Below are 15,720 nucleotides of genomic sequence, written 5' to 3'. Positions count from 1 at the left end.
CAGAAAAAATCAGCAGTTCTGAGCCTCCAGCAGGGCAGGAATTTCCCATGGCCAAGAAATGAACTCCTTACCTGAGGGGTCTTGTGCTCTGAATCTCCCAGGCCTCTCCAGCTCCACTCTCCTCCTTATGCCACCTGCTCTAGAGAAGCGATGCCACCATTGTCCTCAGAGAGGCCCAAGTCCCAGGGCGAGGACTGAGCTCTGCACTGCAGGAGGGTCTGATTTCCAGTCCTCCAAAATTCTCCAAGGACTCAACAGAGACTAACACATCTTTATTTTGATTTTCATTTACGAGGTCTGTGTTGCAGAAACCAATGACAAACGTGCGCCCAGACAAGACTTCACCTTTGGATTGCTGAGATCAGAGGACAGCAAAGGAGATGTCCAGGAGCACCCCAGGACACGAGTCACAAGTTGGGATTCATGCTGTCCCAGGAAACGGGTGTCAACGTCTACAGAGTTCCCTGATAAGTTGATGGGGTATGTGTCCCTCTACCAAAGAGTTTACTGACACCACGTCAGCTAAGCATTAGGCAGAAACTAGAAATGCATATGTCCCCCCAAAAGCTTCTGTCAGTGCAGGAATGTTCAGAGGTGAAACGATTTGATTTTGAGAGCTGTACCTAAGCAGCCACTCCCAGTTCCAACGACTGATTATGTGGTAACTACAGGCAGGTGGGGCATGGTTGGAGGAGGTGGGCCCTTGGGGGCCTGCCCCGGAGGGACTCTCTTCCCTATGGTCCCCCTTCTTTCTCTCTTTCTCCCCACTTCCTTGCCTCTGTGAACTGAGCATTTTTCCTCCAACACGCCTTCCGCCATGATGTGCTGCCTCACTCGGGCCCAGAGCCATGGAGTCAGCCTACCATGGACTGAACCTCTGAAGCCATGAGCCAAAACAAACTTTTCCTCCTCTTAAGTTGTTCTTGTCGGGTGGTTTGGCCACAGCGATGAAAAGCTGGTGAACACAGTATGGTTTTGAAAAAATTCAGAATACACCACCCCAAAATCTGCCCCTCTGGCCTGAGGATTATTTTGAGCTGAAACCTGTGAGTAAAAGCAGACATAGGACCAGCTCTCTGCCATCCTCCATCTTCCTGAAAGCAAAATTCTCCTTGTAAAGGTGCCCACATCCCAGCTTCCTTTACCAAGAAGTGGGTAACAGATGAAGTGGTGCCAAGAGTCTCACGAAGGAGCCTCACTCGCTAGCTTTATTTTCCATTCTCTCCTCAGATTAATTGCCTTCCTACAATTTGCTGCCCCTAGGAGCTTAGAATTCCTTTGTCTTGTCACTTCTCTTCAAATTAGTAGCTCTTGGTTAGGTGCTAAGTAAGCCCACGTCCTAACCACCCCTCCGGGTTACTCATCTCTCAGTGTTCCAGAGAGGTACAGCATAGGCGCTGGTGAACTTCTGCTTGTTTCTTTCTTGGTTATTTGTCTTTTGTCTGATTTGCAGGGCACCATTCAGAATACCTGAGAGGGGTAGAGCAAAAAGCATAGTTTTTCCAAAAGTGAGGTGCTTTTGGACTATAGTCCCAGTCGCTCAGGAGGCAGAGGCAGGAGGATCATTTGAACCCAGAAGTTTGGGGCCCACCTGGGCAACATAGCAGGACACCATTATCAAAAAACAGTCAGGAATGGTGGTACACGCCTGTCATCCCAGCCTCTCAGGAGGCCGAGGCAGGAGGATCGCCAGTTCAAAGCCAGCCTTGCAATTTTCAAACCCTGTCTAAAAAGTAAAAAATAAAATGGGCTGGGAATGCAGCTCAGTAGTTAAGGTTAAGAACCCCTGGGTTCAATCCTAGGTACAAAAAAAAAAAAAGAAAGGAAAAAAAGCATAGTTTTTTTTCCCTCCCCTATGGTTTGTGAAACATTCTTTTATGTTTTACTAATTTCAGATTAAAGGCATTTCTTACGTGCAAAGTAATACAAATGGTGATGGTTAAAGGAAGCATTAAATGCATTGATCGAATTAGATCATTGTACAGGTTTTATTCATTACATTAAAGGTTTTAAAAGACCAATATAGAGCTGGCGGTGTAGCTCACTGGTAGAATGCCTACCTAGCAAGCTGAACCTACCTGGGTTCAGTGCCCAGGGCTGGGGCAGGGGCCGAGACCAGTATGTGTTCTCTAATGGCTATATAATGAGAGGAGGCAGGCATTAATGGCAGTTCACTTGTTAAACTAATTCCGTTTTGCTCTTAATTAAATTTTTTTCTTCAATATAATCCTCTGAAGACCAGAAAATCACAAAGCATTAAAAAGTAATTAAGTACCTACTGGGTTTAGTGGCACATGCTTGGAATCCCAGTGATTTGGGAGGCTGAGGCAGGAGGATCACAAGTTCTAGGCAGCCTTAGCAACCTAGTGAGACCCTGTCTCAAAATAAAAAAGGGCTGGGGATGTAGCTCAGTGGTAAAGCACCCCTGGCTACCAAAAAAAATGTAATTAAGTACATGCTAAACACCTACCTCCATGTAAGACTGTACAATATAATCTGCGGAAATTTCAAATCATTAGTGGGTTTTTTTGTTTGTTTGTTTTTCACTTGCATTTGTCTTGCAGAGTTATTTTGAAGAGATTTAATTTGAAATGTCAAAAGCATTTCGCTTAAAGAGAAAAAAAAAAAAAAAAAAAACATACTCCCATCTCTTCCAGAACACACCAAAATAATGTTTTAATAAAATGTTAAAATCATAGTTTCTTATTCTAGACTAAGCAAAATCACAAATAAAGGTATGTTCTGAAAAATGTAGGAAAGTATGTGTTTGGGTGAGGCCAGGTGGGTATTAGGTAGGATCCAGGAGAGTTGTTTTCAGAGCGAGGATGTCATGAAGTCTGATCTTACTACTTTAACCCCTCCCAGTCCTCACAGGCGACACAGGCCCCGCCACCTCCGGCCCGGGGGAGATTTCCAGTCTTGCCTGTCCTTTTCTGTGATCCGTATTGAAGAAGAGAAAATAAGCCAGAGGTGATAGCACACGCCTGTCATCCCAATGGCTCAGGAGGCTGAGGCAGGAGGACTGCAAGTTCAAAGCCAGCCTCAGCAACTTAGTGAGACTCTAAGCAACTTACCAAGATCCTGTCTCAAAATGAAAAAAAAAAAAAAAAAAAAAAAACCATAAAAATGGGCTGGAGATGTGACTCAGATCAGTGGTTAAGGTCCCCTCGGAGGGAGGGAGGGAGGAAGTAAGGAAGGAAGGAAGGAAGGAAGGAAGGAAGGAAGGAGGGAGGGAGGGAGGGAGGGAGGGAGAAAAGAAAAGGAAAGAAAAGAAAAGATAATTGATTTAATAACAGCTGTGGCGGATCACTGTGTGCTGCCCAGATCCCCCTCGAGATAGAAACCGACTTTCCAGCTGCTGAAAGTGTCTTCTAGAGCACTGCACTGCTCTCACCAGAGGGCTGCTGCCTCACTCTGGGTCCCCTGTCTTCCCCGACAGGCAGGTGGGAAAGCCCGGGTGGGGGCGGGAGCTCAGCACAGTGCTTGCAGAGCCAGCTGAAGGGCCTGGGTTCAACCCCCAGCCCAGGAGGAAAGGGGGCGGTGCCTCGCGGAGGGTTCCTGCCAAGCCCCCTCCCTCACCACAAGCTGACTTCGATGGGGGCATTGCCCTCACCCTCTGCTCCCGGGAGGCTGAGGCAGGGAATTCCCAGTCCTTTTTAATTTTTATTTTGAGACAAGATCTTGCTGAGTTGCCCAGGCTGACCTTGAACTTGGAATTCTCCTGCCTCAGTCTCCTGAAAGGCTGGGGTTACAGGTATACGCCACCACACCTGGCTTGTTTTCATTGAATTTTAAACATTTTGTACAAGTCAGACCTTGCAGACACTTTTCTTTCCAAGTGGTTTTATTACAAATTAATTTTTAAAAAATATTTTAGGGCAGGAATAGTGAAGCAGGATGTATCACAATACCCGACCTTAAACTCAACCATAGAGCAACAGTAACAAAAAGGCATGGTACTGGCACCAAAATAGACAGATAGACCAATGGTACAGATAGAAGACACACGACAGACCCACATAAGTACAGTAATCTCATACTAGACAAAGGTACCAAAAACATTCACTGGAGAAAAGATAGCCTCTTCAACAAATGGTGCTGGCAAAACTGGAAATCCATAGCCGGTATAATGAAACTAAACCCCTATCTCTCACCCTGCACAAAACTCAACTCAAAATGGATCAATGATCTAGGAATTAGACCTGAGACCCTTCGCCAAATAGAAGAAAAAGTAGGCCTGAATCTCCATCGCATTGGCTTAGGACCTGATTTCCTTAACAAGACCCCATAGCGCAAGAAATAAAAGCAAGAATCAATAAATGGGATAGATTTAAACTAAAAAGCTTTTTCTCAACAAAGGAAACAATCAATAATGTGAGAAGAGAGGCTACAGAGTGGGAGAAAATCTTTTCCACACACACCTCAGACAGAACACTCATCTCCAAAGTTTATAAAGAACTTAAAAAACTTTACACCCAAAATACAAAGAACTGAGCAGACACCTCACAGAAGAAGATATACAGGTGATCAACAAATATATAAAAAAGTGTTCATCATCCCTAGTAATTAGAGATTGCAAATCGAAACCATCCTAAGATTTCATCTAACTCCAATTAGAATGACATGACTATCATCAAGAATACAAGCAACAATAAGTGTTGGTGAGGATGTGGGGAAAGAGGCACACTCATACATTGCTGGTGGAGTTGAAAATTGGTGCAGCCACTCTGGCAAGCAGTGTGGAGATTCCTCAGAAAACTTGGAATGGACCCACCTTTTGACTCAGTTTTCCTAGGTCCAAAAGACTTAAAATCAGCATACTACAATAATAGCCACATCAATGTTCATAGCAGCTCAATTCACAATAGCTAGATTGTGGAACAAATCCAGATGTCCTTCGATTGTTGAATGGATAAAGAAACTCTGGTATATATACACAATGGAATATTACTCAGCCATAAAGAAGAATAAAATTATGGCATTTGCTGGTAAATGGATGAAGTTGGAAAATATCATGCTAAGTGAGATAAGCCAAACCCAAAAAACCAAAAGCTAAATGTTTTCTCTGATAAGTTCATGACAATATATGATGGGGGCGGTGGGGGGGGGAGGGGAAGAAAAGAATGAAGGAACTTTGGATGGTGTAGAGGAAAATGGGGTGGAAGGGGGGTGGGGGATGGAAAGATAGTAGACTGAAACAGTATTACCTTATGTATATGTATGATTACATGAATGGTGTGAATTTACATTGTGCACAACCATAGAAATGAAAACTTGTACCCCATTTGTGTACAATGAATCAAAATGCAGTCTGTAAAAAAAAAAAAAAAAAAAAAAAATTTAATTAAAAAAAAATAAGATACCCAGGGGTGGAGGTGAGCATTTGCTTATCATGAGCAAGGCCATCTCCAGCAGCATGATGAAATTAAAGATACGGAACTTATGAACTATAGATCTCTCTTTCCTCCATGTATAATAATGAGAGCTTTCTTGGAAATTAGAGAGCAGGGGTTGTAGCCTAGTGGTAGAGCCGTTGCCTCAGGCCCTGGGTTTGATCTCCAGGACCAACAGGGGAAAAAGAAAAAGAAAAGAAAGAAAAGTAGGTTGCATTAAGGGGAAAATAATCCCATAGAAGAGGGTCTGACCAAATCCTGTCCCGGGTTCCGCCCAGGTCGGAATCTCAGGTTTCAGAGGGTGCCCTTTGGCTCACACCCCCAGTTGACAGCAACCCACAAACAGGAACCTGGAGCAGCGCCGGCCTCTCTCCTGTGAACCAAAGAACTGAGACTATTAAGTCTAGAAAACAAAAGACTTAAATATTTGCTTTCAATTACTTATGAATGTTTCGTGGAGACTCTGGTGCTCTGGGGAGGTAGGGGACCCTTTGTGACATGAGGCCGAATGGCAGGAAGTTAGGTCACTGGGCGTGTACCCTTGAGTGAGGTACTGCAGTGGACCCTGGCTCCTCATTTTTCCCTCTTTTGCTTCCCAGCCACCACAAGGTCAAAGCTTCCTCTGCCACACTTTCTCTGCCATGATGTGCTGTGTTGCTAACAGTCCCAAAGCAAAGGGTCAAGTGACCATGGACTGAAATCTCTGAAACCATGAACCAAAATAAACCTTTCTTCCTTTTAAGTTGATTATCTCAGGTATTTTGTCACAGTAACAGAAAACCGAGTAACACATGAAAAATTTAACAAAATAGAAATTATAACAAATGTCCGAAACAAAGTTTTATTGAAATACACTCAAGCTTACTTCTGTAGACATGATCCACAGTTGCTCTCCTACTACAATGACTAGTTGAGTTGTGGTGACAGAGACTTGCAAAACCTAAATACTTAGTTGTGTGGCCCCTTGCAGAAGTTTGTGACCTGTGATTATTTGTCAGGCTGGGGATGTATCTGTATGGTAGAGAGCTTGCTTTTCATGCTCCAGGCCCTGGGTTTGATTCTCAGCACTGGAGGAAATGGGGGGTAAAGAATAAAGTAGTTTTTTCTTTTGATTCATAATAGTGATGATATGATAATGATATTCAATATGATCAAATGTGAACACATGCTTAAGTTTTCATCAAAAACATTTGGGAAAGAAAAGGAGAAATCAGAACCACATGAAGTAGCTTTTCCAGAGAAGGTATTTGTCAAATAAAGGGCAACATGAGCAAATTTCCAAAATTGATTAGAATTTCACACTCTTCAAAGATTTGACAAAGTTTTCAATATGCTCTGAGATTTAGAGAATGGGCGCATGCTTGTAGATGAACACGTGTGTGTTTGTGACTGAGAGTCAAGAACTCAGGACCTTTCATGTGTTAGGCAAGTACGCTATCACTGAGCTACATCCCCAGCCCAGGCTCATACTTATAATATATTAAAGATAGAAAAATGGGACCAGAAAATCAAAATGATTGTTATACTTGCGAGGTTTCAGTTCACATTTGTGTTAATGGAGTTGTGATTGTGCATTTGGATAACAGCTAAACAATATTTGCATGGGGGTCCAGGCGCCATCTGGTGGCGAATTTGAAAATTACAGCGGGCATCTTCATACTCTGGAAACCTAACGGTACTTGCAGCTAACAAGAGCCACCTGCCTGATGGACCCAGGCTCTCTTTCAAGCGCTTAGCATGCATTTCCCAGAAGGACTGGGTTTTGATTAGCCACTCATCTTTGTGTCGCACTGATAATTTATTTGTGAGGTTTTCTTTAAAGGGTTAGGCTTCTGTTTTACAATATTTAGCTACATTCAACAAATGGAGGATTTGGTGTGGAATAATGGAAATGCAAAACACTCGGAGCCCGAAATAACGTTGGCATGATGATCTGAGACTCCTTCTTGGAACAACGGTGGGTCAGCACATTTTGCTGGGGGTAGACTGACTTCTTAGGAGGCAGAGAGGGAGTGAGGATGCTCGTGGACATTCACCATGGGCCTCTGACGTCCAGGTGATCCTCCCTGGCAGGGTGGGGGTGCTGGTAGGCGGGGAGGCCAAGGTGGATTAGGACCCTTGGGTTTCCATTGACTGGTCTTTAACCCTTTCTGATACACCCGAAGCCTGATCCTTCTCGAGGACCTCGTGACCCCAGTTTTTCCCTGTGCAGATATTTTTCTTATCCGTGTTTTCAGCTGCTGCAAAATATATCCCCTCCTTGGATGTACAGGGAGAGAGAAGTAGGAGTGAAGAAAGCCAGCTTTAAGCCTCTAAATTGGAACTCTGCTATTTTTATCAAAGTCACCTTAAATTATATCCAAGGAGCATTTTAACCCCAGGGTAGGAGAACAGAGCTGCCAAATTAACCAAACACAGACAAGGGACCAAGAGGAGCTGAGGAAGCCCTCCTGTCATCTCTGCTAGAGGGTCAGTCTCCACAGTGGTGCAGAGGAAGATCCATAGCAGCCATTGCCAAGTTGTCACCATGCTGCCAGTGTCTTCTTTTGGGCTCTGCCTGGTTTTATGTGAAGACCTAATTTCCACTCCTTGCCACAGGTCAGGTTACTTACATCCATTAGGCATGAAGGGCCAAAGAAGCAAAATGATCACTGAAATGGAAATACATGCAGATGGATCGGTAGGCACAAGGGATGGTGCCCTGATTTGGAGGTTTTTCCAGATGCCATGGAGAGAAAGAGAAAAATCTCGTACTCTAGCATTAATAGGTCATATGGCTTATTAACAAAATATAGCATCAGGTCATCAACTCAATTGCAACCTTCACACATATATTCAAACTGGTGGGTAAATTCAAACATTCAACAAACATTGATTGGCATCTACCAGGTGCCGTGCATGGTTCTCAGCAGGAAGAATACAAAGTCCCTGACTTCACAGCACTTAGGGGAAGAGACAAAAAGTAATAAATGTGAAATCAAGTAAGGTCAGCTCGACAAACAAAAATACAGGATAAAGCGACAGGATGGTCAGAGCCATCAGGACTGAGCCAAGACAGAGGGAGTGTAATTTTAGAATTTCTAATCACCACTTTAAAAAACTAAAAGAAATCAGTGACCTTAATTTTACTACCATATTTTATTTCACACAAATATTTCTGACAGAGTAGTATTTCAAGGTGTAATTGGGATAGAAAAATCAACATTTTACATTATTTCTCTGTTTTTTGTTATTATCCAAAGCCCTCAAAAGAGTGTAGGGTTCAAACCCGGAGCATGTCTTGAGGTCAACCTGCCACAGCGCCAGAGCTCAGTAGCCATGCACCACCAGCAGCTTCCCCATTCCGCAGCGGAGGCAGAAGGCTTCTCCTCTGGCCACTGTGGCGGATGCCACCCTCAGGCCACGCCACGTCTGCTGCCCACACCCCCGAGTTCAAGACAAGGGGTTCTGACAAGCCCTAGGATCTGTGACAAAACTTTTAAATGTGTTATTCCGTCCCCCTGAGTCACAGGGCAGCCACTGGACAAGAGAGCCTTGATTCTCGAGGACTGAAGAATTTGTCATTTCAATATGACATCCCCACCTCATCGCAGCACTCACAGCTCTGTGATGAGCCCCACCCTTGAGGCCAGTTTGGGTCTGTTTTCTAGGGAGATCTCATCTGAATCTTTGTGCACCAACTGAGAGAAGGAGAAACCCCTCAAAATAGTTCAAGGATCAATATTAGAAGGCCCATGTCCTCGGCTTCTCCCTGCCACCAGCGGAGACCCTCACCACACTCCGGGTAGGCGTAGAATGGGTGATGTCTCAGACCCCTTCCAGACCAGACATTAAACTGTGATGAAGACTGACCAAGTGAAACCTGATGCTCCTCACCTTACCCGGGGTCCTGCCCCCATCGGGCATTTAATACATCCAATCTACCAACTTGGTAGCTTAAGAACAGTGCCAGCGGTTCCCCTGAGGACTGCCAGGCTGCCTGGAGTTACGGCTGGCTTCCGTCATCCAGCATTCAGGAGCAGATCATGCTGAATATCACACGAGCCCAGGGAAAGACCCAAAGTCAGATTCAAAGTACAGTTTCTACTGAATGCATCTTGCTTTTACGCCTTGTAAAGTTGAGAACTTGTAAGTCAAACTATTACAAGTCAGGGACTATCCGTACTCTTTAGGGAAGCCGCAATGTGCAATATTAACAAATAATTAATATATATCCCTCCACCCACGAATTTCGTGCTTATGAAACATGCATAACACGGTGAGGAACAAGGAAGACAGAAGTTAGAATCTGTGTGGCTCATTGGCCTTGTGCAATAGAAGGAGGCATGCCTGTGTCTGTCTTCCATGAGGTTCCTGAATATCCCACTGGAACTCTTTACAGGGATGCTGAGGCGCACACTGATGACTTTGGAACACCAGAAGCTACATCACGCGCACTCAGTGGCACTGGGAAACACTTTCAGGGTCCGATAGTCCATCTCCCAAAACAACTGCACCTTGGTACAAAGGGGTAATTGATGCATAGAAACAACAGGAGGCGAGGGTTCCCAGGCTTAGGGGAAGAGAAGAAAGGCCCAGGACATTTGTCAAAAGTACCATTTGCAGTCCCAAGCAGGAACTCTCACTTGAGCAACCAACTGTGGGTCAAAGTGAAGTTTTCTGTATGAAGGAAGAAGAGAAGGGATTTGGGGTCTTGTGGGTCCCACCCCGAATCCTGTTTCCCTCTGCCTCTGACTGCTCCCTGTCCTTTTATAGCAAGAACACAGAAAGAACTGTATAGAGGTAAATGTGTTTTTCAGTTTTTTGCCATAAAGATCTGGATCTGTAGGGCACAGTGGCACACACCTGTAATCCCAGCAGCTCAGGAGGCTGAGGCAGGAGGATGGTGAGTCCAAAGCCAGCCTCAGCAACTTAGCGAGGCGCTAAGCAACTCAGTGAGACTCTGTCTCAAAATAAAAAATAAAAAAGGGTTGGAGGTTAAGTGGCTCAGTGGTTAAGTGCCCCTAGGTTCAATCATCTCTACTAAAAAAAAAAATCTTAGATTTTGGTCTGTCTAGTGACAGCAGACAAGGACTACTACAGGGAACACATGGGCAACTCGTTAGTACATGGTGAAATTCTTCAGAGGAAAAAGATTTGGTGCCTTTTAGTCATTGTGAGGTGGTCATCTGTGCAGCAGGCTCTCCATGCACCAGGATCTGCCACCTGTGTCCCATGTTCTGAAAGATGGAGTAATTAGGACACGGGCAAAGCTGTGAATGGATGTTTCACTGGAGATTCTCAGATGGTAGTCAGGCACAGGAAGAGCTGCTCAGCACCATTAGCCCTTAGGGAAATACGGTTCTAATTCACAACAGTACATCCCTGCATACCTAAGAGAATGACTAAAACGGAAGAAACAGTGACAACACCAGACTCTGGTGAAGAGGCAGAGAGACGGAGCCGCCACACGTCGCTGGTGGGCACGTAACGTGCTACAGTCACTCTGGAAACCCGTCCGCCACTTTCCTACAGAACTAAGCATGAAACTCTCCTACAACCTAGTAAGCTCTGGGGTATTCATTTCAGAGAAATGGAGACGTGCTCATGCAAAACCCACATGCATATGTTCAGAGTAGCTTTATTCAAAACAGTCCCAAACTACCAAAAAAAAAAAAAAAAACTGACATTTGTTCCTCAATGGGGGAGTGGTAATCTGTACTAAGGAATTTTGCTCAGGAAACAAAAGAACAAACCACTCCTGTGACGACCTGGACGAACCACAATGGTTATAGTGAGTGAAAAAAACCCAATCTGCATGCCAGGCGCTGTGGCACAGACCTGTAATCCCAGCAGCTCGGGAGGCTGAGGCAGGAGGATCATGAGTTCAAAGCTAGCCTCAGCAAAAGTGAGGCCCTAAGCAACTCAGTGAGACCCTGTCTCTAAATAAAATGCAAAATAAGGCTGGGGATGTGGCTCAGTGGTCATAAACTCAATCCCCAGCACCCCCCACCCCAAATATATATAAAATTATTGAAATGACAAAAAAAAAGAAAATGAAGGTTAGTGATAGCCCAGGATTACAGATAGGGTGGGGAGGAGAGGAGCTGGAAGAGATCATCAAGAGAGACCCCCCGGGTGATAGAGATGTTCTGTGTCTTAACTGTGTCAATTTCTGACTGTGATATTGTCCTGCAACTTTGCAAATTTTGCCACAGGAAAAAGTGGATGAAGGGTACTCGGATCTCTCTGTATTATTTCATAATTGCGTTTGAGTCTACATTTTCTCTAAATACAAGCCTTATTTTTTTAAAACAAATATGGGTGTACTCCGCTTCATTTCTTTTGTTTTGCTCACCGCCCACCCAGGGCATTTGTTCTTTGTCCTCTTAGGCGTCTGAATTTCTGAACACTTCTAAATGACAATTAAATGGTCAAATTAACACTTAAGTTTGTCAAAAATGTTTATCGCTTTCATTTCACATGACTGCATTATTTGCCTTCTACCTATCACCAAAGTCAGAGCTAGAAGGACTATACAATTTGTTTTAAAGTTCTGTTTCAGCAATGTTTATAAGTGTAAACTCTGGAATGGTTGCACTAAACATCTGATTACAGAATGACTAGTGCTGAGACACAGCCACAGAGACACAGCCACAGGAGAGAGACTGCTACTGAAATGACAGAAAACTAAATATCCTAAGCAGGCAAGGCTGCTCACAGCAGGCCTACAGTTTGCAAGCAAGTGCAGCTAAGAAAGAAGGCATCACCAGTCTGTAGGGTCGCATCTCGAGACCACAAGGCTAAGCCAGGTCTGCAAGCAGAGAGAATCACCACCTAAAATGCCATCTTCCATTTTCACCTTTCCTGCGGAATTGAGGGAGCCGTCTCTGCAGCAGAACAGGCCTTTGGTGCTCCTCGTGAGTAACAAACGAATAACGAAGCACTTGAAGGCCTGAGACATTTGTGTAATTATGGAACCTGCTGAGGAAAGAGCAGCGGTAATGAAGCCACAGGGAAGCGCAACGCAGAGCATTGTGGGTGATCCTGCATCACCTCCTTAACCAGAGAAAAAGCCCTTTCAGGCACGTACCTGTCTTCTCTAGAAACTAAATGCTGAATTTCCAATGAGAAAAATTATTAAAGTCAGTGGCTATCCTTTGGAATCTGTCTTCTTTCACGAGGAAAGAAAAATGAAGGATAGAAGAGCCAGAAAGATAACTAAGTTCTACAGTCTTTCATAAGGACCCTTTCCTTTATTACCATGGTTTGGATGTGACTTGTCCCCCAAGGGTTCATGTGCTGGAGGACTGGTCCCCAGTGTGGCAGTGTTAGGGGGTGGTGACACCTTTAATAGGTGGGCCTAGGTTATTTGGTCACAGTGAGCTCTGCTCTCAGAAGGAACAATGTCATTCTTGCAGGACCCTGGTTAGTTTTCTTGAGAGGGTTGTTAACGAAAGAGCAAGAATGCTCAGCATGGTGGCGCACACCTGTAATTCCAGCAGCTGGGGAGGCTGAGGCAGGAGGATCACGATTTCAAAGCCAGCCTCAGCAACTTAGAGAGGCCCTAAACAACTTAGTGAGACCCTACCCTAAATATAAAAAGGACTGGGGATGCGACTCAGTAGTTAAGCACCCCTGGGTTCAATCCCTAGTACAAAAAAAAAAAAAAAAAAAAAAAAGAGCAAGAATGGTCTCACCTCTCTTTGACTCCCTTCCTCACCATGTGATCTCTCTTCACAAGAGCTCACACCATGTTGCCCTCCACCACTGATACAGCCAAGGGACCCCTCACCAGAGCAGAGCTAATCCCAGTGCCACACCCTTGATTCTCCATATCTGTGAGCTAAATAAACTTCTTTTCTTTCTAAGTTACCCAGCTTCAGGTACTTGGTTATATTAACAGAAAACAGACTAATATATTTGCCCTAAACTCAAACCATGATCTAGATACAAAGTACTCTTGCACTCATCAAGGCAGACTTGACTTCCACACCAGTGTTTCATGGGACAATTGTCAATGGCACTGGATACCCCAGCTGCTCAGGGATGGTGTCCCCACAGGCTCCCTTGCATAACCACCTCCTCCTCACCACCAGCCCAGGTGAGTGAGTCCATTTACAATTTCAATTAATGCTCTAATCATCTGCCATTTCCTGCCATATAAAAAGGAGCTCCTGACTTCTCCCACATCAGTCTTGACATCCTATGGAAGTCGTTTTAACTAACAAGAAACAAGATATCAAACATACCACCACCTTCTGTGCAAGCCACCCCAACACCTGCCCTATTTTTATCTTCATCCCAGTTATGGATTTTTGCAAAATGAGACACTCAAGAACCAGTGGCATAAGACCTTGTTTGCTTTATTACGCTGTTTGAATTCCGAGGGTGAGAATTTGGACAGGATCTAAGAGGGTGCTTCATCTGCTCCATGAGGTCTGGCATCATAACTAGGAGGACTCCCGTGGCAGGGATTAGAAACATCCAGAAGCTCCTTCGCTCACTTACCTGGTGACTGAACTGGGATGGTGCGCAGGCTGGTCTCAGTCGGGACTGGAGCTCCAACATGTGGCTTCCCTTTTTCTGGATTTAAATGCCCTCAAAGGGCCATGTGCTAAAGGTTTGGTCACCAGCTTGTGGGGTTATTGGGAAGTGAATGAATCTTGGGAAGGTAGGACCTCGTAGGAGGAACTTAGGTCACTGGGGTGTGCCCTTGAAAAGGATATTGGGACTCCCAGCTCCGTCCTTTCTCTTTGCTACCCAGCTGCCATAAGGTAAGAATCTTTGCCATAATGTTCTGCTTCTCCATAGGCCCAAAAGCAACCGAGCCAAATGTGTATGGATTAAAACCTCTGAAACTATCATCCCCGAAGTAAACTTTTCCATTTTTTTTTTTTAATTTTTGACTTAAAAATTTAAAGTGCTGGGAATTGAACCCTTGGTCTCTCGCATGCCAGGCAAGTGCCCCACCACTGAGCTATATCCTCAGTTCCTTTTATTTTTATTTTGAGACAGATTCTCACTAAGTTGCTGAGGCTGACCTCAAAGATGTGATCCTCCTGCCTCTGACTCCTGAGATTCCAGGCATGCCCTGAACCCAGATCCTTTCTTCCTTTTAAGAGGATTATCTCAGATATTTTGTTTCAGCAACAGAAAGCTGACTAGTGTGCCTGTGAAGCTTGAGCTTCTTCCCAGCATGGTGGCTTCTGGTGGGTGTGGCTTCTTACACAGGGGGCCAGGCCCAGAGTGAGTCCAATGAGCACAGAAGAAGCTGCTGGCCATCTATGGTCCAGGATCAGAAGTCACACAGAGTCACTACCATCATATTCTGTGGGTCCATGCAAACACAAACACACCTCAATTCAAAGAGAGGGGATGTAACCACAATGCCTGCTGGGAGCAGCTGCCAGGAATTTGTGGCCATTTTTTAAAACTTCCCCCTATCTGAGCGATACTTTTTTTTCCCCAAAAGTTTCACATATGCTGCTGAAGCTAGAGAGGATAAGGGAAAACAAAGGTTGGGTGACTCTCCTAAAAATCAAAGGGAGACTTGAAGGAAAGGGACCAAGGGGTGGAAATTCTGGGAAGTGATATTGGACAAATTATATGGTGATATTGTGTTCATGTTCAAATACGTAACAACAAATCCCATCAGTGTGTAAAAGTACAATGCCCAAGAAAAAGGTGGGAAAAAGTTTCACATGTTTATTATCAAACCAACCAAAACCAGTACTACAGCACATTCATAACTAAGGGAATATTACATTCCCAGTTAAATATTCCCAACTGTCCCAATAGTGGTGACATTTTCAGATGAACCTGACAAAGATGACCATAACCTTGACACAGCATAAATTGGTGTGCCACTTCATGTGTAATCCCTTGTAGTCTCAGCTTAGATCTCCTCCAATGTCCACTCTTGGAGTTGTACCTGATGTTATTACCAGTTTTCATTCAAATCCACTGGGAAATGGGACAATTTTGCTTTTGTTTCTTGACCAGGAATCGCTTGGTTCTGAAAGTCTTGTGAGAAGACACGTGAGGGACTGAACCCAGCATGGGCACCATAATAGCCTAGAGAACTCAAAGAAGACTTGTTTGTTCTCTTGATTTAACCTTCTGAACACCTTTGGGCCTGGTTTTCAGTTCCTTTGCCACCGTATTCCAAACCATCCTCTTCTTCCTGGACCGCCTTGGTATTTGCTATGGTTTGGCTATGAGGTGTCCCCCTAACGCTCCTGTGTTACTGCAGGAATATTCAGAGGTGCAGTGATTGGATTTGTGAGAGCTGTAACTTTACCAGTCCATCCTAGTTTGAATGAACTGACCAGGGGAACCGTATGTA

This window comes from Sciurus carolinensis, chromosome 15, assembly GCF_902686445.1.
Source record: "Sciurus carolinensis chromosome 15, mSciCar1.2, whole genome shotgun sequence".
Taxonomy (NCBI): domain Eukaryota; kingdom Metazoa; phylum Chordata; class Mammalia; order Rodentia; family Sciuridae; genus Sciurus; species Sciurus carolinensis.
Note: the sequence above shows the minus strand (reverse complement) of the source record.